At 42.0% G+C, this 25,907-nt stretch overlaps 1 long non-coding RNA gene across 1 annotated transcript; it reads left to right on the plus strand.

Annotated features, from left to right (window-relative positions):
- Window positions 1-25,236, plus strand: LOC147309143 (uncharacterized). The gene is made up of 6 exons (XR_015126113.1): window positions 1-134; window positions 17,554-17,663; window positions 22,422-23,476; window positions 23,565-23,715; window positions 24,130-24,222; window positions 24,427-25,236. It is a non-coding gene; the product is annotated as an uncharacterized LOC147309143 (long non-coding RNA).
- The last annotated feature ends 671 nt before the right edge of the window (window positions 25,237-25,907 follow it).

Consider the following 25,907-nt stretch of genomic DNA (forward strand, 5'->3'; position numbering starts at 1 on the left):
CGTTGTGGAGACTCGAATTCAGGTTTCGGAGGAGATGCTAATGGAATTAGCAAATCAAGGAGCGTCTCCAGGTATTTAGGAACCAAGATGACCGTGGATAACCAGGCTGTTTGTGACGGAGCATCATATTAGAGGTAAACTCAAGAGTATAGAGACTTAAGATGAACTGAGACTACGAACTTTATTTTGATAAAGATGTTTTTGTTATATAATTAAGTAATTCCATAAAGAGGGCATATAAAAGTACATTAAAGTCGGGTCATTTATATGCATAGTAAGATGGACCCTACAGACCACTGGGCTTCCGGCCTGTGTGCCGAAGAGGGCGCTCTTCCACAAGTGGACAGAAGAGTTTTTCCCTCACTAATTACAGCTAATAGAGCGTTTATGTTTCTGGAAGTCAATATGATTGTATGTTTTTGTTGTATAATGTTTTTTTTTCTCTTTTTTTTCTCATCGGGGTGTACTTTTCGATTTCTGGTCATGTGCAGAGATTAAAATCATATAAGGCCGTATAATAATGCCTCGCAAGGTAACTAAAGTAGTGTCATTTAATGTAAATGGTTTGGGGAATCATATTAAAAGAAGCAAAATTATGTCAAAAATAAAAAGAGAAGGAATAGAAGTTGCCTTTCTACAGGGATCTCACTTACCACAGTTTGAGCATGAAAAACTTAAGAAATGGAAATTCTACCAGTATTCTTCTTCTTGTCCTCAGAGTTCAAAAAGGGGTGTGGTAATTTTAATTTTGAGTAGGTTAAATTTTGAATGCATTCAAGAAATAGGCGATAAGGAGGGGAGGTTTGTGTTAGTAAAGGGGTATCTGGAGGGTATACTGACTACTCTTATAAATGTATATGCTCCCCCAGGATCAGAGTTAAATTTTTTTAAACAGGTTTTTGAAATAATTGTTGTAGAGGCACAAGGTATTCTAATTTTGGGAGGAGATTTGAATGCTCGACTCAATCCGTCTTATTAAATTAATGTTAAAGGATTTAGGGCTTATAGATGTTTGGAGAGAGTTAAACCCCCAAAAAAGGACTATACCTTTTTCTCTCACCCACATTCATTTTATTCTAGATTGGACTATTTCTTTATGTTTCAAAAAGACTTTAACAGTGTGGTCAATTGCAGGATAGGAGTGATGGATTTATCGTATCATGCCCCACTGCATCTGGAAGTAGTGCTAGGATACGAAAGAAGAGATACATCTTGGAGATTAAATACAAGTATTCTATGTCTGTTGAAAGAGCAAATTAGCCAAGATATAATAGATTATGTAGCTGAAAATGATAATGAAGAAGTCTCTCCGAGTATTTTATGGGATGCCCTAAAAGCGGGAGTATGGGGTGTCTGGCCCATTGCTACGGGCCATTCGATCCCTATACAACCGTTGCAAGAGCTTGGTTCGCATTGCCAGCAATAAGTCGGACTCATTCCCGGTGGGTGATGGGCTCTGCCAGGGCTGCCCTTTGTCTCCGGTTCTGTTCATAATTTTTATGGACAGGATTTCTAGGTGCAGCCAAGTGGCGGAGGGCTTTCGCTTTGGTGGCCTCAGAATCTCATCTCTGCTTTTCGCGGATGATGTGGTTCTGTTGGCTTCATCGGGTGAGGGCCTCCAGCTTGCACTGGAACGGTTCGCAGCCGAGTGTGAAGCAGCGGGAATGAGGATCAGCACCTCCAAATCTGAGGCCATGGTTCTCAGCCGGAAAAGGGTGGAGTGCCCACTCCGGGTTGGGCATGAGTTCCTGCCCCAAGTGGAGGAGTTCAAGTATCTCGGGGTCTTGTTCGCGAGTGATGGGAGAAGGGAGCCGGAGATCGACAGACGGATTGGGGCTGCAGCTGCAGTAATGCAGACGCTGCACCGGTCCGTCGTGGTGAAGAGGGAGCTGAGTGTAAAAGCGAAGCTCTCAATTTACCGGTCGATCTACATCCCTACCCTCACCTATGGCCACGAGCTGTGGGTAGTGACCGAAAGAACGAGATCGCGGATACAAGCGACGGAAATAAGCTTCCTCCGAAGGGTGGCTGGCCTCTCCCTTAGAGATAGGGTGAGAAGTTCGGCCATCCGGGAGGGGCTCAGAGTAGAGCCGCTGCTGCTCCACATTGAAAAGAGCCAGCTGAGGTGGTTCGGGCATCTGACAAGGATGCCCCCTGGGCGCCTCCTGGGTAGGGATGGGTATCGTTTAGGTTTTATCCGATATCGGTACTTTTGAAACGGTGCCGGTGCTTAAACGGTGCTCAAACCGGTGCTTAAAGAATGGAGAACACAAAATTGGTCCAAAAACCTCTCATGTTCAGCTGTTTTTTGTAAAGCTTTTTCTGCAGCTATGGGGCATATATGGTATCACTCTTGGCTGGAAGCAGTGCTTAAACAATGGAAAAAACACAAACTTTGTCCAAAAACCTCTCATGTTCAGCTGTTTCCCTCTTTTTCTTTGGTCATTTTAGCCTTTTTGGCCAGGGTGAAGGGAGTATCTGCCATCAAACAAGAAGACAGCTGCATGTAGCTATGATGGTGTTTGCTAGTTCACCTTACATGCATTAATGTAATAATGTGGTTAGCCTACTCCACGTAAATTACACACGAACAACATTAAGATACTCACGCAGAGAAGAACGGCTGCTGCTGCCATCATCATCCGTCATCATTTCTGCTACACTGGCAGGGCTAGGGGCCAGGACTCTCCTCTTTGGGTTTTTGGGTATGTTGCTAACTCCGGGTCTGATAACAGGCAACCCACCCGCAGTAGATGTGCTCGGTGTGAGGTCTCGCAGCAAGCTATCAAATACGGCGCATTTCTCGGCTTTTAATAAAAAAAACGCCATGCGTCGCCAGGTGTTTCATCGGATTTGAGGTGTTACCTCCTTTGACAGTTAAAGCACTTGTTGCTGCTGAGTTTGCATCTTTTGCTGTGAAGTACAGCCAGACTTTTGACCGCTTCGCCTTGAGCATTTTTAATCTGTAGCTCTGCTCTAAAAGAACGTACGTACCTGGGCCCGCCTACTATCCTCGGAAACGTAAAATGATTGGCTAGAAGTGTATCACAGCTCAGGAAAAAAAAGCACCGAAATAAAGCACCGAAATGTGCGCTGCTTTTCGGTCTGGTTACTACCGTTTATGTCAGAACCGGTGCCATCATGGCACCGGACACCGGTACCCATCCCTACTCCTGGGTGAGGTGTTCCAGGCATGTCCCACCGGGAGGAGGCCCCGGGGCAGACCCAGGACATGCTGGAGAGATTATATCTCTCGGCTGGCCTGGGAATGCCTTGGTGTTCCCCTGGATAAGCTGGAGGAGGTGGCTGGGGAGAGGGAGGTCTGGGCCTCTTTGCTTAGGCTGCTGCCCCCACGACCCGGCCTCGGATAAAGCGGATGAGGATGGATGGATGGATGGATGGCCCTGAAAGCGGTTATACGAGGAAAACTTATAGGCTACAGCACCAACTTAAAAAAAGAAGAGAAATGAGCACTTAAGAAAACTCCAGGCGCAATTACAATATCTTGAAGATGTCCATAAAACAACACAAATCTGTTTTGGGTTATGTCAAGGGCATCGGGCGTAAAACAAACACATGGAGATACCTGCTTTTGGTGACCCCTTTTGGCAAGGGAGCAGCCAAATGTAGCTTAATGGCACTCTTTCTCTGTTTTCAACGCTCGGTGTCAAGTACATTCCTGTGTAACAGTATCAAATCTGAAATTAATATTCAGGTAGTGTGACAACTCTAGTCCTTACTCATTTTAAAATGCTAACACAACGTTGTCTAGTTCAGCGCATGGTTATTCTAATAGTATTTTTAAGCTGTTTCCACAAATCATATTGTTTGGTGGTCTACATGATTCCATGTCATCGCTAAACTGCATTTAATACCAACATGTCTCCATTTGGCCTGAAATACTTTTAAATTCTTTTTTCTTTTTTTTTTACCCAAATGTTTCCAGCTGTCATCATGACCTACTGTTACTAAGACACTGCAGAGGTTCTGAAATATAGGAGTTTGAAAGGACATTTAGCCAGTCGACTTATGTAAAATGCTGAATGTGTCACAGCTAGAATTACAGCAAAACCCCAGCCATGGCTATAGTCATTATCTCACTGTTATGTCATCCCAAGGCTGAAGTCCATGTCTAATCTATAGTTTAACTTGTCAGACATTGGTGAAAGAACCAGTGAACTATCTCCTTTAGTGCAGACTTGTGTCTGACAAATTTAAAAAACTTTACAAAACTTGGTGAGCTAATACAAAAACAGTCCTCAGAAAAGTCCTATCACGAACTTTAACGGGATCAATAGGTAAGTAAGAAAATGTCTTATTTGGATGAATCGACCCCTTGAAGGTCAGTTTGGCTCATTCGTTCAGCAGAATCTTTGTTTGCTGCCTCCCAGGCCTGATATTTAGTCAACTGGCACATGAAAGCTAGTTAATAATCGGTCAGCTAATTTGTTCTCCTTGAATGAGCACCATTTCTAATAAGTACCACTGATGGAAAAGTTTGGGGGAAAAAGTTACCCACAACTGACACTTTAGCCCATTGCGAGGTGAATCGTTACAGCAATTAATTTCATGGATCTGTGTTTCTGCCACATCAACTGGGGATTAAAGAACAAAGGGTGGAATAAAGGAAAGCGAGTGCGGGGTTTAAAGGACGACATGTCACTGCAGCGGTGTCTTAAATTCTGACGAGGAACAGAATATGACAGGCACCATCTCCCTGACACTAGAGAGGTTTAATCATCTCTCATGGTTTCACACATCATCACTCATTCCTCCAGATTAGATAAATCACTCCTTTTAATAAAGCTTTTCTGGGAGTTTGCAGACTCTAAGAAGAAATTGTGATCTATAGTGTCTCAGACTGCGGTAATGTCAAATATATACATAAGCTCCTTACCAATAATACACTCATGTACCGTTATTACCTTGTTGGTGACAGGAGGTCACAGCACTGATGACTGTTACCATTTTTTTTTCTGCAAAAATGAGGCTGGTGGTAGAATCAGACTGGCAGCTCTGACACACAGACTGCGTGGAGTCATCAAACCCCACCTGCTTGCATTTAGGAAAAGCCACTGGTGGAGTTATTAGTTCACGTACTCTTTGTAATCAATGAGGTGACAGGAACCTGTCAGGTGGATTGAAAAGGAAGTCCTGTTTAAGTTCATACTGTTTGCATTGAACTTTTTCTGCCCCAAATCCCATTATAACTCTAACAATGCAACGAGACTGCAAACCGTAAGTGTGCTGTCAGGTAAAGGATATCGGTGTAAGCTCTCATTTTGCTCTAACTCGTGTCTCTTGTTCATGGAAGGTCATATTCAGGTCAACTGAGTTCCTAGTCAGTTACAATTCATCCATCCATTGTATGACACCATACATAGATGGTTTGGCAACAGCTTGTCCAAATGTCCTTTATTTAAGCTGCAACCTCCAGGATCCCTCAGGAAATCCCAAGATCCCCCATCCCTGGATTTTCATACATTATCCCGCTGTTTTCAGTTCCATCCACTTGTCTCCTACTAGATACCAAACCACCACATTCAAGTTTAGATAAGCTGCACGGATACTCTGAGCTCCCCATGGATGAGAGCACATAATCTACAACTCAAACAAGTTTTGGCCTTTTACATTTTACAATTTCACTCTGTTTGTTTGAAGCCAGAGTCAGTGCAGAACAGATACTGATAAATTGAGACTTTCCACTTGAGCTCTCCACTCACAAACACACTTTGGTACACCACATTCATCACTGCAGACATGGCACCAATTGTTTAGCAAGAGTAATTCATTCAACAGAATGTCAAAACAAGGGCAGGGCAGCCAAGCTGCAAGAAGTTCAACAATTTGAACACCGGTGTAAAAGTTTCACTCTGTGTCTGCAATAGCTGCTCTTCCAGGCAATATCCTTCCCCTTTGGATTTGGAAACGGGATCAATTGTCTTGCAAAGTTCGAGTTCAAATCAAATCAAAAAGAAAATAGAAGAAAGAAAAAAAAGAGAGAGAAAAAAAAAAGAAGATGTCCATAAAATAAGCGCAGATATACATTTGAAATTAGAAATACAAAAGAAGAAAAATGAAATTGATCAATCAATCAATCTTTATTTATAAAGCACTTTTCATACAAAAAAAAATGTAGCACAAAGTGCTTTACATAGTTAAAAGCAGCCCACCCCACCCTCCAACTCACTCCCCACACTCTCATTAACATAAATGATGTGAATACACACATATCTCCCCCCCCCCCCCCCCCCCCCACACACACACACACACACACACATACACACACGTGCACACTTAAAGAGTAAAAATTGGGCTGGGCTCGCATGAGCCAAGTGAGGAAACACTATAACAGGGAGCCGTCTGCACCGGGAGCCGGTCACAGACCGCAGCCTCCGGGCTGGGCACACAGCAGGAGGGAGGCCAAGGAGCCCCCCAGCCAGGCTGAGAGGACCCCCAGAGACCCAGCAGCCACGGTCAATAACAGCCCCGGTGCAGAGAGCGCCCTCTGAGGAAACACTGGAGATATGACACAAAAGGATATATACAGGGTAAAATGATAAAATAAATAAGAACAGGATACAATATAAATATAAATAGAGTAAGAAGGTTAAAAAATGAATAAGAATAAAATCAATAAATATTAGGTAAAGCCTAAATTAATAATAGAATAACAGGATAGAATAAATAAGCATAAAATAAATAAACGCTAAGTAAAAGCTAAATTAAAAAGGTAGGTCTTGAGCCTGTTCTTAAAAACATGTACGTTCTCTGCGGCCCTGAGCTCCTCCGGCAGGCTGTTCCACAGACGAGGACCATACCACTGAAAAGCTGCCTCTCCGTGAGTATGTGTCCTGACTTTAGGGACAATTAAAAGGCCAGCACCAGAGGACCTCAGGGTCCGCGAGGGTTCGTATGGTAAAAGCAGATCTGAGAGATAAGAAGGCCCAAGACCATTAAGACATTTAAAAACCAATAAAAGAACTTTAAAATCGATCCTGAAACACACGGGGAGCCAATGCAGCGATTCTAAAACCGGTGTAATGTGGGCCCGCCCTCTGGTCTTCGTCAGCACACGAGATGATGAAAGTTTTTCATGTGAAATACAAAATAATATGGCTTTTTTACAACAAAGATACTATGAGGTAGGAGGCAAATCCGCAAAATTACTGGCCTATAAATTAAAAAAACAACAATTAGAAAATACAATTCACAAAATAAAGGATTGTCAAACAAATAACATCGTGTACAAATTGTAAGACATTCAGCTAGCTTTTCTAAAATTCTACAAAGATCTATACACACAACCTAGAATGGATGATAAAGGTATGATATCCTTCCTGGACTCACTTTGCTTACCAAAGCTGACTGAAAACCAAAATATAACCTTAATTATTATTAACCTTTATTTAACCAGGAAAAGTCCCATTGAGATTAAAAACCTCTTTTTCAAGGGAGTCCTGGCCAAGAGGCGACAACATGTTAAAATTACAAAGTTACATACATATTATAAGTAACAATTACATTTTAAAAACATTTTTCTCTGGCTCTCTCAATCTGGACTTAAAAGCAAGGACAAAGGACATATCCGAAATTGAAATTAAAAAAGCTATTTCAAAATTAAAACCCAATAAATCTCCAGGCCCAGATGGATTTCCATCAGATTGGTATAAGGAAATGAAAGAGTTATTGATCCCCTTGATGAAAACAGCATTCAATTATATCTTAAAGACGGGAGTAATTCCCCCATCTTGGAATGAGGCTTCTATTTCCTTAATAGCTAAAGAAGGAAAGGACAGGCTTGACTGTGGAAATTACCGCCCTATTATTAGTGTTCTTAACCAGGACTATAAGATACACTCAACAAAAATATAAACGCAACACCTTTGTTACTGCTCCCATTCCCCATGGGATGGACGTAGAGACCTAAAATTCATTCCAGATACACAATATAACCATCCCTCCCAAACAGTGGTCACAAATCAGTCCAAATGTGTGGTAGTGGGCACATCTGCTATATTGAGATAATCCATCCCACCTCACAGGTGTGCCACATCAGGATGCTGATCTGACATCATGAGTAGTGCACAGGTGTACCTCAGACTGCCCACAACAAAAGGCCACCCTGGAATGTGCAGTTTTTGCGCTATTGGGGGTCTGGGGACCCAGAACCGGTCAGTATCTGGTGTGACCACCATTTGCCTCATGCAGTGCAACACATCGTCGCATGGAGTCTATCAGATTGTCAATTGTGGCCTGTGGAATGTTGGTCCACTCCACTTCAATGGCTGTGCGAGGTTGTTGGATATTCGTGGGAACTGGTACACGCTGTCGTATACGCCGGTCAAGCACATCCCGAACATGCTCAATGGGTGACATGTCCGGTGAGTATGCTGGCCATGCAAGAACTGGGACATTCTCAGCTGCCATCTGCCCTGAACAATGTGAACCATGATTCATCCGTGAAGCGCACACCTCTCCAACGTGCCAGACGCCATCGAATGTGAGCATTTGCCCACACAAGTCTGTTACGGCGACGAGCTGGAGTCAGGTCAAGACCCCGATGAGGACGACGGGCATGCAGTTGAGCGTCCCTGAGACGGTTTCTGACAGTTTGTGCAGAAATTGTTTGGTTGTGCAAACCAATTGTTCCAACAGCTGTCTGGGTGGCTGGTCTCAGACGATCTTGGAGGTGAACCTGCTGGATGTGGAGGTCCTGGGCTGGTGTGGTTACACGAGGTCTGCGGTTGTGAGGCCGGTTGGATGTGCTGCCATATTCTCTGAAACGCCTGTGGAGACGGCTTATGGTTGAGAAATGAACATTCAATGCACGGGCGACAGATCTGGTTGACATTCCTGCTGTCAGCATGCCAATTGCACGCTCCCTCATTGCTTGTGGCATCTGTGGCATTTTGCTGTGAGACAAAACTGCAGATTCCAGGGTGGCCTTTTGTTGTGGGCAGTCTGAGGTACACCTGTGCACTACTCATGAAGTCAGATCAGCATCCTGATGTGGCACACCTGTGAGGTGGGATGGATTATCTCAATATGGCAGATGTGCCCACTACCACACATTTGGACTGATTTGTGACCACTGTTTGGGAGGGATGGTTATATTGTGTATCTGGAATGAATTTTAGGTCTCTACGTCCATCCCATGGGAAATGGGAGCAGTAACAAAGGTGTTGCGTTTATATTTTTGTTGAGTGTATTTACATACATCTTTGCCAAAATGGTAAATGGACTGGTTCTTATATAGCACTTTTCTACTCTTCTGAGCACTCAAAGTGCTTTACACAACTTGTGCATTCACCCAAGCACATTTTTCCTAGGTGCTTTCTAACTGACATTCACACACATACTCCGATGGACTCATCGGAGAGCAATTTGGGGTTAGTATCTTGCCCAAGGATATTTGGAATGCAGAATAGGGGAAGCCAGGAATCGAACCTTCCGATCAGTAAATGACCTGCTCTACCACCTGAGCTACAGCCACCCCAAAGAATTGAAAATATTCTTGTTCAGATAATTAGCTTGGATCAAACTGGTTTTATTAAGCAGAGACAAACGCAAGATAATGTTCGCTGAACATTACATGTTATTGATTATGGTGGTAAAAATAAAACTCAGATGGTCCTTATGAGCTTAGATGCTGAAAAGGCTTTCGATCGGGTTAATTGGGAATTTCTATACAAAGTTATGGGTAAGTTTGGATTTCATCAATCGTTTATCATGATCATTCAAGCATTATATAAATCACCAAGGGCAAGAATCAAAGTCAACGGGGCGCTTTCTAATGTTTTCAATCTACAGAGAGGGACATGGCAGGGTTGCCCACTTAGTCCTTCACTCTTTGCCCTTTCATAGAGGCCATGAGTCAAAGTGTTATACAAAGCATTGATATTACTGGAGTCAAGATCATGGGTCGAGAACATAAGATTTCCTTGGTTGCTGATGATATTTTGATTTACTTGACAAATCCAAATATTACTTTCCCCAAGCTGTTATCACTTCTGGAGACCTTTAGCTCACTATCAGGTTATAAACTAAATATATCGAAGACTCAGATTTTAACTTTTAATTATAAGCCAAATCAGGAAATTAAGTCTAAAGTTAGTCTTGGAGTAAATATCACTAAAGATCTCTCTAAAATATATCATGTGAATTTTAAATCTTTGTGTTTTCACTGTTCCTAACACTCCCAGTTGAAATAACTGATAAACAATTTCAGGAATGGGATAAAATAATCTCTAGGTTCATATGGCAGGGTAAAGACCATGGATTAAGTACCAAACTATCCAGTTGGCTAAAGATAAAGGGGGGTTGGGGATCCCATGTTTGAAAGATTACTATATTTCAGCTCAACTGAGGATCCTAGCGTGTTGGTGCAACGTAGACTACCAAGCAAGATGGAAAGAAATAGAAACAGTTGTCTCAAGAGATTTTCTGATTCAGGCAAGCTTAGGAGACATGACACTTATTAAAAAACAAATTAATCAAGGAAACCAATGGATTAACCTGCCTTTAAAACTCTGGTTACAATTTCTTAATTAGAATGATTGGAATGAAGAGGCCAGGATCTTAAGATGATGCGCTTATGATCTTGATTTTTTACCCAATAAGTTAGACGCAAGATATAAAAAATGGGCAGGGCAAGGCTTAATGGCATATTGTATGTTTTATGATAAGGGAACTCTTAGGGACTTCCAATCAGTAAAAGATCAATACCAGTTAAGCAATACGGATTTTTTCAGGTTTCTTCAAATCAGGCATTATCTACATAACTTTATACCTAAGAGAACAGATCTTTTCTCTCTTCCCGTTTTGAATATATTTGTCAAGGCTTGCCATGCAGATCCTGGCCTCAAGGTGATTTCTAGACTGTACAAGGGTTTACAAGAGGTTAAGAAGTTGAACACTATCTACATTAAACAAAAATGGGAAAGGGAAACAAATATAGCAATTTCAAATGACATCTGGTATCAGCAGTGTGCCTTTCAGTGGAAAATTTCTAGTTCTAATATATGGAGATGTTTTGGTTGGAAGAGTCTCTGTAGGTTTTTTATTACACCTGCACAAAGTAAACACTATTCTAATCACTCTAGCTGCTGGAGAAACTGTGGGGCCCAAGGAATAAAACACTTCCACTTGTTTTGGTCTTGGCCATTGATCAACACTTTTTGGGTATCGATTCACTCGGAGTTACAGACCATTTTTAGTATGCAACTCCCCTTTAATTGGGATGAACTTTTGTCTGGATATTTATACTCAGTGAATGTAGATAAAATGTCCAAGCTGTTATATGGTATTCTGAGTCTGGCTGCCCGAAAGACTATTACTAAGAAATGGAAGTGTGAAAATTCCATCACTAAATGACTGGCATGAGACTGTTTATGGGTTGTTTAAAATGGAAAGAATTACCTTCTTTAACAGATTTCAATATGACATATTCATTGAGATTTGGGATAAATGGAAACATTATATTTCGTCAAGGAGACCCGATTTTGTTTGAATCTCTGTAATTCTGTATGCCATATTTTTGAACTGCTATGTGTATATATGTGTATGTCTGTATGTATGTAAGTATGTATAGGCGTATATGTATGCATGTAGGTATATGTGTGTATATGTATGTATATGTAAATCACGTGCGGTGTTGCAAGGTTGAACATTGCTATATTATTGACTTACTTCACTCAAACATGATATGAACTATTTAATCTACACTCTCTGCATATCAAGTAGTTTCTACACTATATAGTTACACTTAACTTTAAAGCATAAGGCATTTGTGTTGAATACACGCAAGATGCTTACATAAATCCAAGAGATGGCCATTCTCTTTTTTTCAGTGTGTGACCAGCACTTGGTAACAGTAGGAAGGAAAACTCTCTTTTAACAAGAAGAAACCTCCAGCAGATCCAGAACTGGCTGTATGGTTAGGTGCTTGATTTTATACGCCTGTGGCAACAGGGCTGAAAACATCTCAAATCAAACATAACTTGTTTTCAAGGTGTGCATTACCTACATGTAGATTGAGAACTGCCCCAACAATACCTCATATTTACACAGGGTGAATAATATATAATAGCGCATGCAAATGGTAATTTTTGAAGTGATGAGCTATTACACTTTACTTGTATTGCTTAGGTCTGTGTAATGCACCATTACTTGAAATGAAACTTTGAATCTGTTGCTGTCTGTTAACTGTCTAGACAACTGCCAGTAAGTTGCAATGAAATGTGTTCGTGGTGTGCTTTTTATCAGTCAGCATGCATGACCAGTCCCGGACTGGTAATCGGAACACTGAGGTCGTGTCCAAATTCATGGGCTGAATCCTCCTGAGGGCCCGGCCTTCGCGGGCTATGTGGGCCGGGTCCTCAGAAGGTCGGGTAGGCCGGATGTAAACCTATGTTTAACCTGAGTAGCGAAAGACAGCGGTGATCTGAAAATGATGTGCCGGGAGTTGTGCCGTTCTCGGCGGCTCTAGTGACCCTCGAGCTCCCGGCTAGCTGTCGAGCTGTTGGGTAACAGACGTCTCCGAAAACGTCGAAGCACTTTTGCAAATATGCAATATCTTGATAAAACGAGCAGATATTTGAAGTTTACACACCCACATTCTCGCCTGAAAATATGTTAAAAGTTTATTATATGACCCAGAAAGAATAATAAGAGTAATTTTAAAACTTAGTAGCGGCCGCCATTGCCGGAAACTGAGTTTGGCTGGGCCGCGCTATGAATTCTGGGATATGGTGGGCCACGAAGGACACACCCGACCCATCCTTCAAATTTGGGGAAAAGGAGGACGCATTGATCAGCCTTTGTCGTGTCGCTGTGACGTAATCGGTCTACAAATGCGTCCCCGGGAGGATGCAGCCCATGAATTTGGACACCCCCAATAATTACAATCACGGTCTTTGCAAACTACTTTCCTGCCTTGATGGAAAAGAAAATGGATGTCAGACGATTTTTAATTATTATTTTTTTTGAGAAATGAGAGCGGCAATCCTTAAGTTGTGGTGGCTCTGCTTCTGGGTCAACACATAAAGCAGGTAAACAAACTTAAATCCGGTATGTCTTTGAGATTCTATGAACACTGGTAAATGGACTGATTCTTCAGCAGCGCTTTTCTATTCTCCCGGAGTACTCAAAGCGCTCTATACAACATGCCTCATTGCCATCAAACACGACTGTTGGGCAGATTATTCCCAACAGTCGTGTTTTAAAACTCTTAAAAAACAGCTGTTGCATCCGTCTGCGTCTCCCCATTGATCTTCACTGTAGCTCATCATCCCGGAGAGCTCACTGAAAGCTTTCTCCCAGCTGTAACTGGCGCCTTTGTTTTAGCAGCACCAGAACTTTCTGAAAAAGCTCTGAAGCATGTTTGCTTGTATTTAAAAATGTGTGCGGCAGTAGTCGCTTGTTCTGTCATGCAGATACTGCTTTGCTCCCGTATCTGCTTCATAATCCGCTCAGCTGTTCGCACTGCGGGGAAACACTGGGACACAGCAGCATCATGAACTCCAGCTATAGGGAGATTTTTCAGCAGCAAAACAAATAAAGCCAACGTGAAACAATCAGTAAAAAACAAAGACTGCTCTGAGAGTTTGAATTATTAACTGTATTTATTAATGTGTGGTTAAAGAGTATCTTACTCTTTAAGTAGGGGCAGGTCCCGACTTCCTCACCTCTGATTGGATAGAAAGTCTCTCCTACTTACTGATGATTAAGATACTCGCTCACGGGGCGGGACAAGTGTGTCTGAGAGAGGGAGGGCATCTCATGAGACCATCAGTGTTGCCAACGGTCTCTGACAGAAAGTAGCTGAAGTTCCCCAGGGTGTCACACCAAAATAAAAGCAGGGGGGGTAAAGCTCCCAGCCTGAAATGTTGTCCCAGTCCAGGCCTGTGCATGACTGTCTGACTGCTTGTTTTAAGTTTAAAAATTAGTTAATGCTAGCTTTTTCTAAAATATTGAAACAGCAGATGTTTCAATATTCAATAAAATATAGTTTCAATAAAAAATAAAACAAAGTACTACTGTATCCCACTAGTATGTGTGAAAATACCCACTGTTGCTGCACCTACGTTTTGTTTTGTGGGATCAAGTAAAATATTTTTGAATTGATTTAATATTGTATTGGGTAGTGTTAGAACATCAGTGCTTAATCATTGTTTTCATAATCATACGTCCCCAATTATTCAGCGGGCCACATAAAGCAACATGGTTCTTTTAAACACCTGGGGTCCAAATTAATTTTGCATATTATATGTCTGGGCTATAATTTGGAGAAATACGGCATGTTCTGTGAAGCATATTACATCTATGAATATGATCTATGAAGCTAATTCCATGAAGCATGAATATTAATTTATGCAATTGCAAATGCCTTTATTTTAGTGAGGTAAGTACACAATCTGTTATTTCTGCATAACAGACCCTTGTTAAAATCCAGTGGCACCAAGGTATCATACAATAAAATAATCTGATTAATACATAAGTAAAAGAAATTCCTATACATGCCCCTTCCTGATTTCTTATGTTTTAACATGTTTGTTACACTTACATGTTTCCAATTTCAAATGTTAACACAGATGTTCAGAGTAAATACAGATTGTAGTTTTTTAAATGATGATTTCATTTAGTTTGGGGAAACAGCTCCAACTTTACCTCATGTAGAAAAAGTCATTTCCTTCTAAACCTAATAAGTGGTTTTGTCATCTAGCAAGAACTGCGATCAAGCATTTGCAATAACTAATAAAAAAGCACTTGGGACAATTGTGTTGGTGACAGCTTTTGTTATAATATCAATAATATTCATATGAATATGGGATACTGTTACATGTTTGCACAGACTTTTGTGGAATATGGAGACACTCCTGGCATTATATGAGCAAAGTGAGACTCCTTTTTTAGGGTTGGTGGAGATGAGTGTGAAGATCCAAACAATCCCTGTCAGTGATGGAGAAGCTTTGATGAAAATATTTGGTAAAAAGTTCACCAGCATGAAGGAAATGAAGTTTCAAACTTTCCTTAGGAGGAGCCCAGCACGCCTGCTTAAAGAAAAGTGAGTGTGGCGATGTGGATGCTTGCAGCGACTGCTGTATAGAGGCCATCCTGCTACACATGAAACACATCAGAGTCATAATTGTTATTTTAGTCACGTTGTTTATTATCCTTATTGTTTTATCTGGGACTGTTTGCAGACATCTCAGAGAGAGGAGACACCAGCATCTGAACAGAGACTCAAACCAGCAACCTGCAGCTCCCTGCTTGGCTGCTCCAGTTTTCTCCTCACTCATGTTGCCCACCAGTGATTTCTAGCTGCCCACCCACACAGCAGGCTAGAATATGTGCTGAGCCTCAGCACCCAATACTTGGACATGTTGTCTTTATTAAATAATGAACCAGACCCCAAAAAGTAAACAGCTGTTATTGCTAGGCAACAGCATTTGGCGATGCAGCACCTGACATTCCTGACCATGTGGGTGGAGCATGCATGAAATGGAATGTTCAGTAGAACTGTGCAACACAAGCACTTAGTTCCAGCATGTTTCATTGTATCCAGACACAGCTAGAGACACATCTACAGCAGCATCTCTGTGCAGGACAAACGACAGTTGACGAAGAAACATCGAAAACTTCACTTCACTCCTCTACAAAACGTTGGCTCCTTTGTTTAAAAGGCCAAAATGAATCGAGGGAGAACGAGAAGAGGATCGGCGAGTGCTTCACCTCACAATTCAGTACAGCTGATTAACCTGCAAGAAGAATTTCAAATGATACAGGCTGAAAATATCAAATTAAAAGAAGAGGCAGAAAAATCAAGAGGAGAAGCTAAAGATTCAAAGTTTGAAACTGATGTAGTATTGCAGGAATTACTGCATGTGGGTCTCAAACTTAAAGGAGAGAAAATGGGAAAACAACAGGCAGAAAACGAGAATGAAAACATGAAGAAAGAACTGTTGGAAGCTCAAAAAGCATTGGAGGAAGAGAAAAGCACAGCACAAGAAGCCAAAAATAAATATCAAACTGCAAAGAAGGAGGCAGGAAATGTGATTCAGGAAGTACAGGAGGTGCAGGAAGCTTTTGAAGAGGAAAAAAGGAAAATGCAGTTGGCAACACAAGAAGCTGCAAATGCAATGGCTGAAGCTGAAAAACTAAGGAAGGAATTACTGCATGTGAAGCAACAACTTGAAGAGGAGAAAAAATGTAAGCATGAGGCAGAAAATGAGATTGAAAATTTGAAGAAAGAATTGTTAGAAGTTCAAAAAGTGTTGGAGGAAGAGAAAATTAAAATACAGGAAGCAAAGAAAGAAATGGAAGATACAAAGAGTCACAATGAAAACATGAAGAAGGAACTGATGAAAGTGCAAGAAGAACTTGCAGAAGAGAAAATTGAGGTGAAGGTATTCAAGAAAGAAATGACGGTGACCAAGAAAGACTGCAAAGACGCACTGAAAGAAATGCGAAAGCACAAAAAGGAAGCTAAAGAGCTCCTCAAACACAAAGTGAAACTGGCCAAACAGCAGCTGAAAGACAAATTTAAAGATGCCGAGGAGCAGCTCAACAAAACCTTAAAAGAACTGAAGGCAAAAGAAAAAGAAAAGCAAGCTGAGGACAGGAGGGGATTCTGGAGCAGACTGCTGAGAAAGAACTGACTCAGCAGCATCAATAGTTTCTTCCTCCTTCCCCCTCTCTCCACCTTTCTTTCACCCCATCCTTCTTCTTGGGACGTTTGTTTGTTTTTTAAAAACTCTAATCTAAATACATGCACTGAAATACACAAATAAAATTGCCATAACTTGACCTCATGTTGCCTGCTTCTTTTCTTGTGTGTCTGTGGATGTAAAACAGTAACACACTTCCTGCTCTGTGTCTTTAATTGTAAATAAATGCAATATGTTCTCATTTTAAAATGCAGTGCAAAAAACTTCTGCTCTAAATCTTTTTTTTTAGCAAAAAGCTTTTTTTGCCTGTTGTGGAAGTTTTTCCATTTAAATAAAGCCTGCAGACGAGCGGTGAGCGGTAGCTAACATTCTTTAATCAAACACACAAAGAACAGACAACCAAGCTTGATGAAGTCCCTGCATGATCGCGGGACAGACGGTCAGCAGAGTCTGAGCCCAGCATGGCTCTCAGTTAAATATCTTCTCCAGGAACAAAAGGCAGTACACAGCTGTTTCACACTTTAAGGTTCACACTCCCTTGCTACCTACCAGAGTCCTCAAAGAGACAAAAGACTCTTCCTGTGGAGTTTTCTGCTTCCCTCAACTTCCTTACTACACCCCCACCATTTGTCTTCAGTATGGGTGTCAGACATGTTAAGTATAACAGACAGACAGACTTCTCAGATAAGAGGAGCAAAGAAAAACTGATGATATTCACCTAATTTCTACCTTCATTAAAGAGACTCAGAGAAATTTTGAGGTTAGATAAATAACTTGTAACCAGGTACATATCTGAAAATTTCCTTTGTGTAATGTATTTTCTTATTTTTGTTGCATGAAGAATCTGTGTATGTGGACACTCACTATTTGCCCTCTTTTTCAGGTCCTCACGTGTGTCCTTTACAAGCAGAGACTCACTGATAGACGACTCTGTTACCAGTTCTAGGGCTGACGCACCCACCCACGTCCCCACCCCCAGTGTATCCCTTATAGGTATGCAAGTTTCTAAATGAAATAAATAGGGATGGGTATCGTTTAGGTTTTATCCGATACCGGTGCCAAATCGGTACTTTTGAAACGGTGCCGGTGCTTAAACGGTGCTCGAACTGGTGCTTAAAGAATGGAGAACACAAACTTTGTCCAAAAACCTCTCATGTTCAGCTGTTTTTTGTAAAAAGATAACAATGTTAGCCTTTTCTGCAGCTATGGGGCATATATGGTATCACTCTTGGCTGGAAGCAGTGCTTAAACAATGGAAAAAAAACACAAACTTTGTCCAAAAACCTCTCATGTTTAACTGTTTTCCACTTTTTCTTTGGTCATTTTAGCCTTTTTGGCCAGGGTGAAGGGAGTATCTGCCATCAAACAAGAGGACAGCCGCATGTAGCTATGATGATGTTTGCTGGTTCACCTTACATGCATTAATGTAATAACGTGGTTAGCCTACTCAACGTAAATTACACTCGAACAACATTAAGCGACTCACACAGAGAAGAACGGCTGCTCATCATTTCTGCTACACTGGCAGGGCTAGGGGCCAGGACTCTATTCTTCGGGTTTTTGGGGGATGTTGCTCCGGGTCCGATAACTGGCAACCCACCCAACGTGCACAGTGTGAGGTCTCGCAGCAAGCTATCAAATACGGCGCATTTCTCGGCTTTTAAAAAAAACGCTATGCGTCGCCAGGTGTTTCATCGGATTCGAGGTGTTACCTCCTTTGACAGTATCACAGTATCAGCTTAAAGCACTTGTTGCAGGCTGCTGAGTTTGCATATTTTGCTGTGAAGTACAGCCAGACTTTTGACCGCTTCGCCTTGGACATTTTTAATCTGTAGCTCTGCTCTAACTGAACGTACGTACCTGGCCCCGCCTACTATCCTGGGAAACGTAAAATGATTGGCTAGAAGTGTATCACAGCTCAGGAAAAAAAAAAGCACTGAAATAAAGCACCGAAATGTGCGCTGCTTTTCGGTCTGGTTACTACCGTTTATGTCAGAACCGGTGCCATCATGGCACCGGACACCGGTACCCATCCCTGTGGTTAATCTTAACCAAAGTGTTACGGCCGAGAGGGCCAGGCTGTGGGTGTGGACTCAAATGCAGACACAGAGGGAGGCAAACGGGCGTGAACACAGTGCTTTATTTACAAGTGCCTAGTGAACTTACAAAACAGGAAACTATGAATGCTATGAACTGTGAACTGTGAGGCCAAACTGTGAACATGAAACTCTGAGTGCTATGGCTAGGTGCTAGATTTCACGGATGGATCCGGGGAATGGAAAAAAGGGGCAGCGGCTTGGATGGAGGTACGCAGTCAGCGTTGCAGGTTTAAAGTGTCATGCGAGGAGGGGGTGTCCAGGGGGTTCCGGGTGAGGAGTGTCCAGAGAGGATCCAGAATATGCTTGGAGTGAGGGACTTGGCAGGGAGGCAGGCAGGTGTAGTCCGATGATGGAAAGGAAGAAACCAGATGACAGAACCAGCGTCCAGGCGGAGATGTGAGTAGTTTGGGAAACGCGACTGCCAGGTGGGTCATGAGTTAGCAGAAGATCTGGCAGAGGTCTGTTGTGAATGCTGGTCTTATATGCTGGTGACTTGATTGGAACCAGGTGTGGAAGCTGATTGGAGTCTCTGCCTGAAGGTGGAGCCCAGCGGAGTGGAAAAACCCTGTACTCACCCGGACCATGACACAAAGCCCTCAGTTATGGGAAAATGAACTGGAAATGCAAGTTGTGCAACTTCACAACCACAAAAAGATTAGACCTGCTGAAACACGTCAGGCTAATACATGGGCATTTTGGTCGAGTCCACTCCATACCCTGCCTTCATGCAGACTGCCCTTGCACTGTCAAGACATGGGGTGCATTAAGGACACAATTGTCAAGGCATCATTCACAGTCATCCCAGCCAGGCAACATCCTTTCATTCACGTGCATTGTCTGTAATTCATGCTCTTTCGACAGTGAGAGGCAGTTTTTTGAACATCTTGGTGGCCATCTAAAAAAGTTTGAAACTGTGCCATGTGATTTTGAGGATTGTGATTATAAGGTTAACAAATACACAACATTCCACAGCCACAAGAGTAGAAAACACAACCCACATTCCTTGGAAGATTTCAAGACTAATGTTCTTCATCAATACCAAAAGAACCCGGATGAAGAATGTGACATTGTTGACGATGACAATGAATGTGGCTCAGTCCTTGAGGAGGATGAGGACACAATTATTACTAAGAAAGTGGGGCTACTCCTCCTGAAAATGGAGAGCATTTTCAATGTCTCCAATTCATGCATTGACGAACTAGTAGAGGAACTTCATTTCCTTACAGCATCTGCATCTGGTCCCGTCATTAAAGAAATAATTCTGAGCACTTTGAGAAAACATGGCTGTACATTGAAAGACTCAGTGATTTCAGAACTGGTCAAAGACCTTTGCCGGCTAAGCCCTGTCTGTGCTGCTTTAAGAGTGGAAGGGCCTTTAAGCAGTCAGTTCAGGAGAGAGCAATTTAGAAAGGAGCATCTCTCATTGACTGAACCTGTTGAGTACATACTTGATAGTACAGATAATAAAACATTTCAGTATATACCAATCCTCCCATTATTATCTCAATTTGTGGACAACAGACACATTCAAAACACAATATTACAAAACAAAAGGCCATCTTATGTCTCTTCGGAATACAAATCATTTAATGATGGATCTTTGCTAAGAGAAAACAGCTTTTTATGTGAAGACGAACTTAAACTCCCACTCTGTCACGGGTTGCTCTGAGGATCCACTCGCAGGACTCCGGAGTGTGTTGTAACAGAGACAGTTTATTCACAAATATCTTCACCAAGTGTATTTACAGGCAGTGCGAGGACAGTGCTATATACAAGATGTGCGAGGACGGGTTCCAGGGCTCCAGGGAAAACAAGGGGATCACACACACGCTCACGCCAACCTCTCTCCGCTAGTGACCAGCCACCTCATACACGCTCCACACGGGGAAACACGGGGACGGGTCCGGGGAATCTAGAACAGAGAGACAAGTGTTACTTTCTGAGGCGGAAGTGTGGGAAACTAGGGCTCGACGTGTACTGACAGGAGTCTTCACAACAATCCAGCGTTGAACAGCTGATCTCCTCCTTCTGATATACCAGCTGGTCTGATGAGGCCCAGGTGTGCATGATCCGGGAGGGCGTGGGCCGAGGGCGTGAACCCGCCATGAGTTCCGCCCCGGCAAAACAGGGGAGGGGGAGAGAGATTGCTGATCAGTGCCTTGCCGACCCCGCAGGTCGTGACACACTCATCCTTTATATAGATGACTTTGAGATATGCAACCCTCTGGGAGCATCCCGCAAGAAGCATAAAGTCACAGCTGTGTATTGGGTGTTTGCAGACATACCTGCCGCATTGAAATCGACACTGACTTCCATCTACTTAACCATTTTATGCAAGGCAAATGATGTCAACCAGTTTGGCTATGCAAAAGTTTTGGACCCACTGCTCAAAGATTTGAAGTCCTTTGAAAATAATGGTATTTTTGTTTCAAGTCTGGGCAAAGTGGTCAAGGGTCGCTGACAATCTTGGCGCTCACTCAATAGGCGGGTTTGTTGAAAGCTTTTCAGCTTCACATTTCTGTCGCTTTTGCATTGGCGAAAGGTCACAGATCCAGGAGCATGAAGTAGGAGAAGGACTGTTTCCTCTACGGACTAAGTCCAACTATGCCATCCATGTCAAAGCAGCACTGTCTGAGCTTGCAAAAGCTCACCACTGTGGAGTTAAAAGACAAGTGTCCAATCTCAGACAGACTCAGTCACTTTCATGCTTCATCAGGTTATCCCCCAGATGCTTTGCATGATTTGCTTGAAGGGATTATACCTGTTGAAATTTCACTCTGTCTTGATGGAAGACAGAGTAATCAGGAAGAAATACATATCTCTTGAGCAGCTCAACCGTTCCATCCGTTGCTTTCCTTACAAATGGAGTGACAAAACAAACTGTCCACAACCCATTGCCCCAAATTTCACAGCGTGAAAAAGTGTAGGAGGTAATGCACACGAAAACTGGTGTTTGTTGAGAATGATACCACTCATGATTGGTGACAAAGTACCAGAAGATTAGCCTGCTTGGGAGGTTTTGTTGACCCTGAAAGATGTTGTTGAGCTTGTCATGGCTCCTCTCCACACAGATCACACAATAGGATACATGCAAAGTAAGATCTCAGAACACCGTTACAGATATTTAGAAGTGTTCCCAGAGGAGAAACTGAGACCAAAACATCACTTTCTCGAGCACTATCCTTTGCTTACAACTGTTTACGGGCCACTTGTACATTTCTGGACTATGCGATTTGAAGCCAAACATCGATTCATTAAAAGGATTGTGAGGCAGACTGGGTGTAGAAACATCCTCATGACAATGGCAAGAAAACACCAATCGATGATTGCGTATCATACCCACGATTACAACCACCAAAGGCCAACACTGTCAGTACTGGCCTTTGGTGTGAAGACGAACTTAAACTCCCACTCATCCTTTATATAGATGACTTTGAGGGTTAAGTATGTGATGCATACTCAACTCTCCCCTATTCTATTGCCCTTATTTCCCTCTTCTTAAAATGACAATCAAAAATTATTTATTCAAAATTCTACTGAACTAAATCTCTGCTTTTATTTCTCTGGCAGAAGATAATGAAGAAAATATATGCATGTAAGCTTATCAGCTATTAATAACCTGTCTCAATTTCTTTTCTTTCTGTCTCTACAGCTGAGGAAACACAAACCAAACAACAATGGCAGTCCAGTTAAGAGTCGTTTTAGAAGAACACAGCATTCATAAGTTGACACTTCCAACAGGAATTCCTAATACAGTGGACGGGGATACACGGGGAATTTGGACTGTTATACCAAGACAAAGACTTTGACAATCAGTTTTTCAGTGTCATCTCAACTGCTGACTTGTATGACAAGGCCACTGAGCCAGTAATCACCCTTGACTTACAACCAGTATGTGAATCAGGATCATCGTCTGCATTGAACTCTTCGACTTCAGTGAGCACCCATCCTGCAAGTACTACTGAAACGGACATCTGCCCTGCCAGTCATGATGCACTCTCACAGGTGTTCGACTGCGCATCGTCAAGGTCCAGTGACACCATCATTCTCCCTGATTCATGTCGCCCTGCTGCGTGGCCAGTGCCATTTCAAGTACCGGAGTTTTCCCGAGACATACAACTAATCCTCGCTGAGGCAAACAACTCATATCGCAACACTGGAAGACCTTTCATGGATGCCAGTGTTAAATCAGCAACAATGCAAGACCTTGCAAAAGTAATTTTTTCGTACACTGCTTACCCAACCAATCAGCAGATCCTCTCAGTGCCTGAAGCCTTGGTTTTAAAGTTTGCGTGTCTTAAGGAGCCAGGATCATTTGCCGGCTTATATGGCTGGCAGCAGCGCATAAAAAACAAGATGCACAATTACAGTGCCAAGCTAAGATCTCGAAAATGTTCTTACCCGGAAATTGAAATTAATGCCTTAAAAAGGAAGCATCCAGCTGATGCAGTGCCATCAAAGAATGTAAAAAAGCCAAAAAAAGCAGAGGTTAATTATCTCCCTCCGCATCCTACTGGAGAAACCCAAGAGACACTGGAGAAAGAGAGGCTGGAATTAATTTATGAAATAACAAAGAAAAACAACGCAAAGATAATTGCAGAAAAAATTAATAAAACGTTCTCTAGCCGAAGACTTGGAGTGGTCAGCCTCTGCCCCTCTGTGGGTGAATTAAAAGAAAGGTGGCCAGCATTATTCACTGAGGCTCAGGTGAGTATGTGAGATAACTATTCCTATCCACCAAAAAACAAATGTCAACAAATTGAAATGTCTTTTTTTTTGTCCCCTTACTTCTTAGCTCATCGAAGAGTTCAGACGCATCACCACAGTTTCTTTGGTGGAGACATTCATGCTGAAATGAGTACACACCAGGTCTTTTGCAGCTTATGCCTGCCAAAGGAGGAGCTGCTGGTTCCAAGATGAGACCTCTGCTGGACACTTTGAATGACGTATGTTATTTGACTTTTTTCACAAATATGTAATTATGGAGGGCTGCAGTGGGTAGCAAGAAGGTCCTGGGTTCAAATCCCGGCCCAGGGTCTTTATGCATGGAGTTTGCATGTTCTCCCTGTGCATGTGTGGGTTCCCCCGGGTACTCCGGCTTCCTCCCACAGTCAGAGAGCATGGCTATTAGGTTAACTGGTCTCTCCAAATTGTCCTTAGGTTTGAGTGTGTGCGTGCATGGTTGTTTATCCTGTCTGTCTCTATGTTTCCTTGTGATTGGCTGTCCAGGGTGTACCCAGCCTCTCACCTGTTGAAAGCTGGAGAGAGGCATCAGCCACGTTTTCGTTTTTAAGTAATTCAGTCTTAATGTAAGTAAATCACTCGACTTAGTCTTTTCACTAAATTGTATCTCCCTACAGACACAGAGCATCGAGAAGAAAAGGGATCTCCTTATCTGCTGCCTCATTAGCTACCTCGGGGAAAGACAAGACGATCTTTTTCATGACTGCCAGGTTTGTCATATTGATAACAGTTTACTTATTAACTCAAGGGATCCTAATGTTCTTCTCTCCTGTCCTCCCCTATCCCCTGTTCTCCCCTTCTCCATTCATCTTCTGTCCACTCCCCTCTTTAGATCAACTGAAATATATTGAAAAAGCATCTTAAATAAAATAAAACGTGTGCATGCTTTTTGTTTCTTTCTTTTTAACACGTAGGAATGTGAGGATTACACAGACAATATGATGAAGGTGATCGTGATCCACAACATCATGGCTGAGGAGGATCCATCAGATGTGTCCGTTGTGATTGAGGGAAACCAAGTGATGGAGGGATGTGGAAGCTGAACAAAGGCATGTGTACTGCTGATGGGACTGATATATGCCCTCAACCTCGAATATCCGAAGGAGCTGAAGAACACATCTGACACTTTTCAAAAACTGCTTTTGGAACTTGACGGGGCCAAACTACTGAACAACAAAAATAAGCTTATGCAATGCACACACCTTTCCCCTCTTGTTCCCAGAGGACATAGCTTGATGGAGCTGTAATTTTTCTTCTGACAGCAAGCACAGAAACTATTGCATGTTGGTGTTAGTGTTCTGTTCTATCTATCCATATGTTTGATAACGTACATGCACAGAAACAACCTTGTAGAGTTTCTGTGCTTTTGGCTTTTAAAATGGACTGAGTGGCCTTTGAAAGTGTTGTCTGCATTAGCTTTTGTGTTGCACTTTATTCTGTATTTTGAGATGAGGAACCATTTGAATATCTTTTTTGGGGAGGTACATTTTACCTTATATGAATAGGTAATGTTTATCAACTGATAATAAATAAATTTTATTACTAATTATCAGGTATTACCAACTAGCAAACAAGAGATAATTTTACCTAATTTCAATGAGTAAGTAGCTGTTGAATGTATGCATAAATATGGGGTAAATTTTACCCAATTTAATTAAGTATTTCATAGCTTTTTATTGAAGTTATTTTATACACAATATATTGAACTAAATCTACCCCAAAAAGTCAATGCAAACTGTTACCTCAGATTTATTGGGTAGATTCTATAGATGACTTCTTACAGTGAAGCAGTCAGACAGTTTTTGTTTGTTTTTGGCAGTAACTCAAACACCGATTGGTTCTAATTACACTGACAAAGCAAAATGATCCCTCTTTATATATTGGTACTCTACATATTATGTTAGACATGTACAAATGCAGTGAAGTTAATGTGTGTGAGTTGGCTGAAATGTTTGCCACTTCATACTGAATGCTCCCTAAACATTTCTAAACACTATAGTAGGCCTTTAAAGGCTAAACCATGATGTAATAGCCAGAAAATTACCCTTTTTGGGGGAAAATTGAGTGTTTATTGAACCATTTATTGAATAAAACAAATAGGTAAAAAAAATCATATCATTTAATTTTTGAGGGGTTTAATTTTTTTTGTTCAATTTCTTTCCTTTTTGGTGGGGGTATCACATCGCTGATGCAGGAGTCTGAAATCTCGAAAATATTTCAAATATGATGCACTTGGCTTTAAAGAACCAGATGTCCAACCTTTGCTTAATTGACAGTCTGGTTGACTGTCTAAAAAGCCTCTCTACTGCTTAATAGACTGCTTGGCTAAACGGTGGCTATTTGTCTGACCCAAATAAGCATCTATTTGACTGGCACAGTGGATGACTGACTGAAT

The sequence above is a fragment of the Aulonocara sp. 'chitande type north' Nkhata Bay genome, linkage group LG18 (genome assembly GCF_057382095.1).
Source record: "Aulonocara sp. 'chitande type north' Nkhata Bay isolate Kocher_YH1m ecotype deep benthic linkage group LG18, A_spYH_male_GT1.1, whole genome shotgun sequence".
NCBI classification, from domain to species: domain Eukaryota; kingdom Metazoa; phylum Chordata; class Actinopteri; order Cichliformes; family Cichlidae; genus Aulonocara; species Aulonocara sp. 'chitande type north' Nkhata Bay.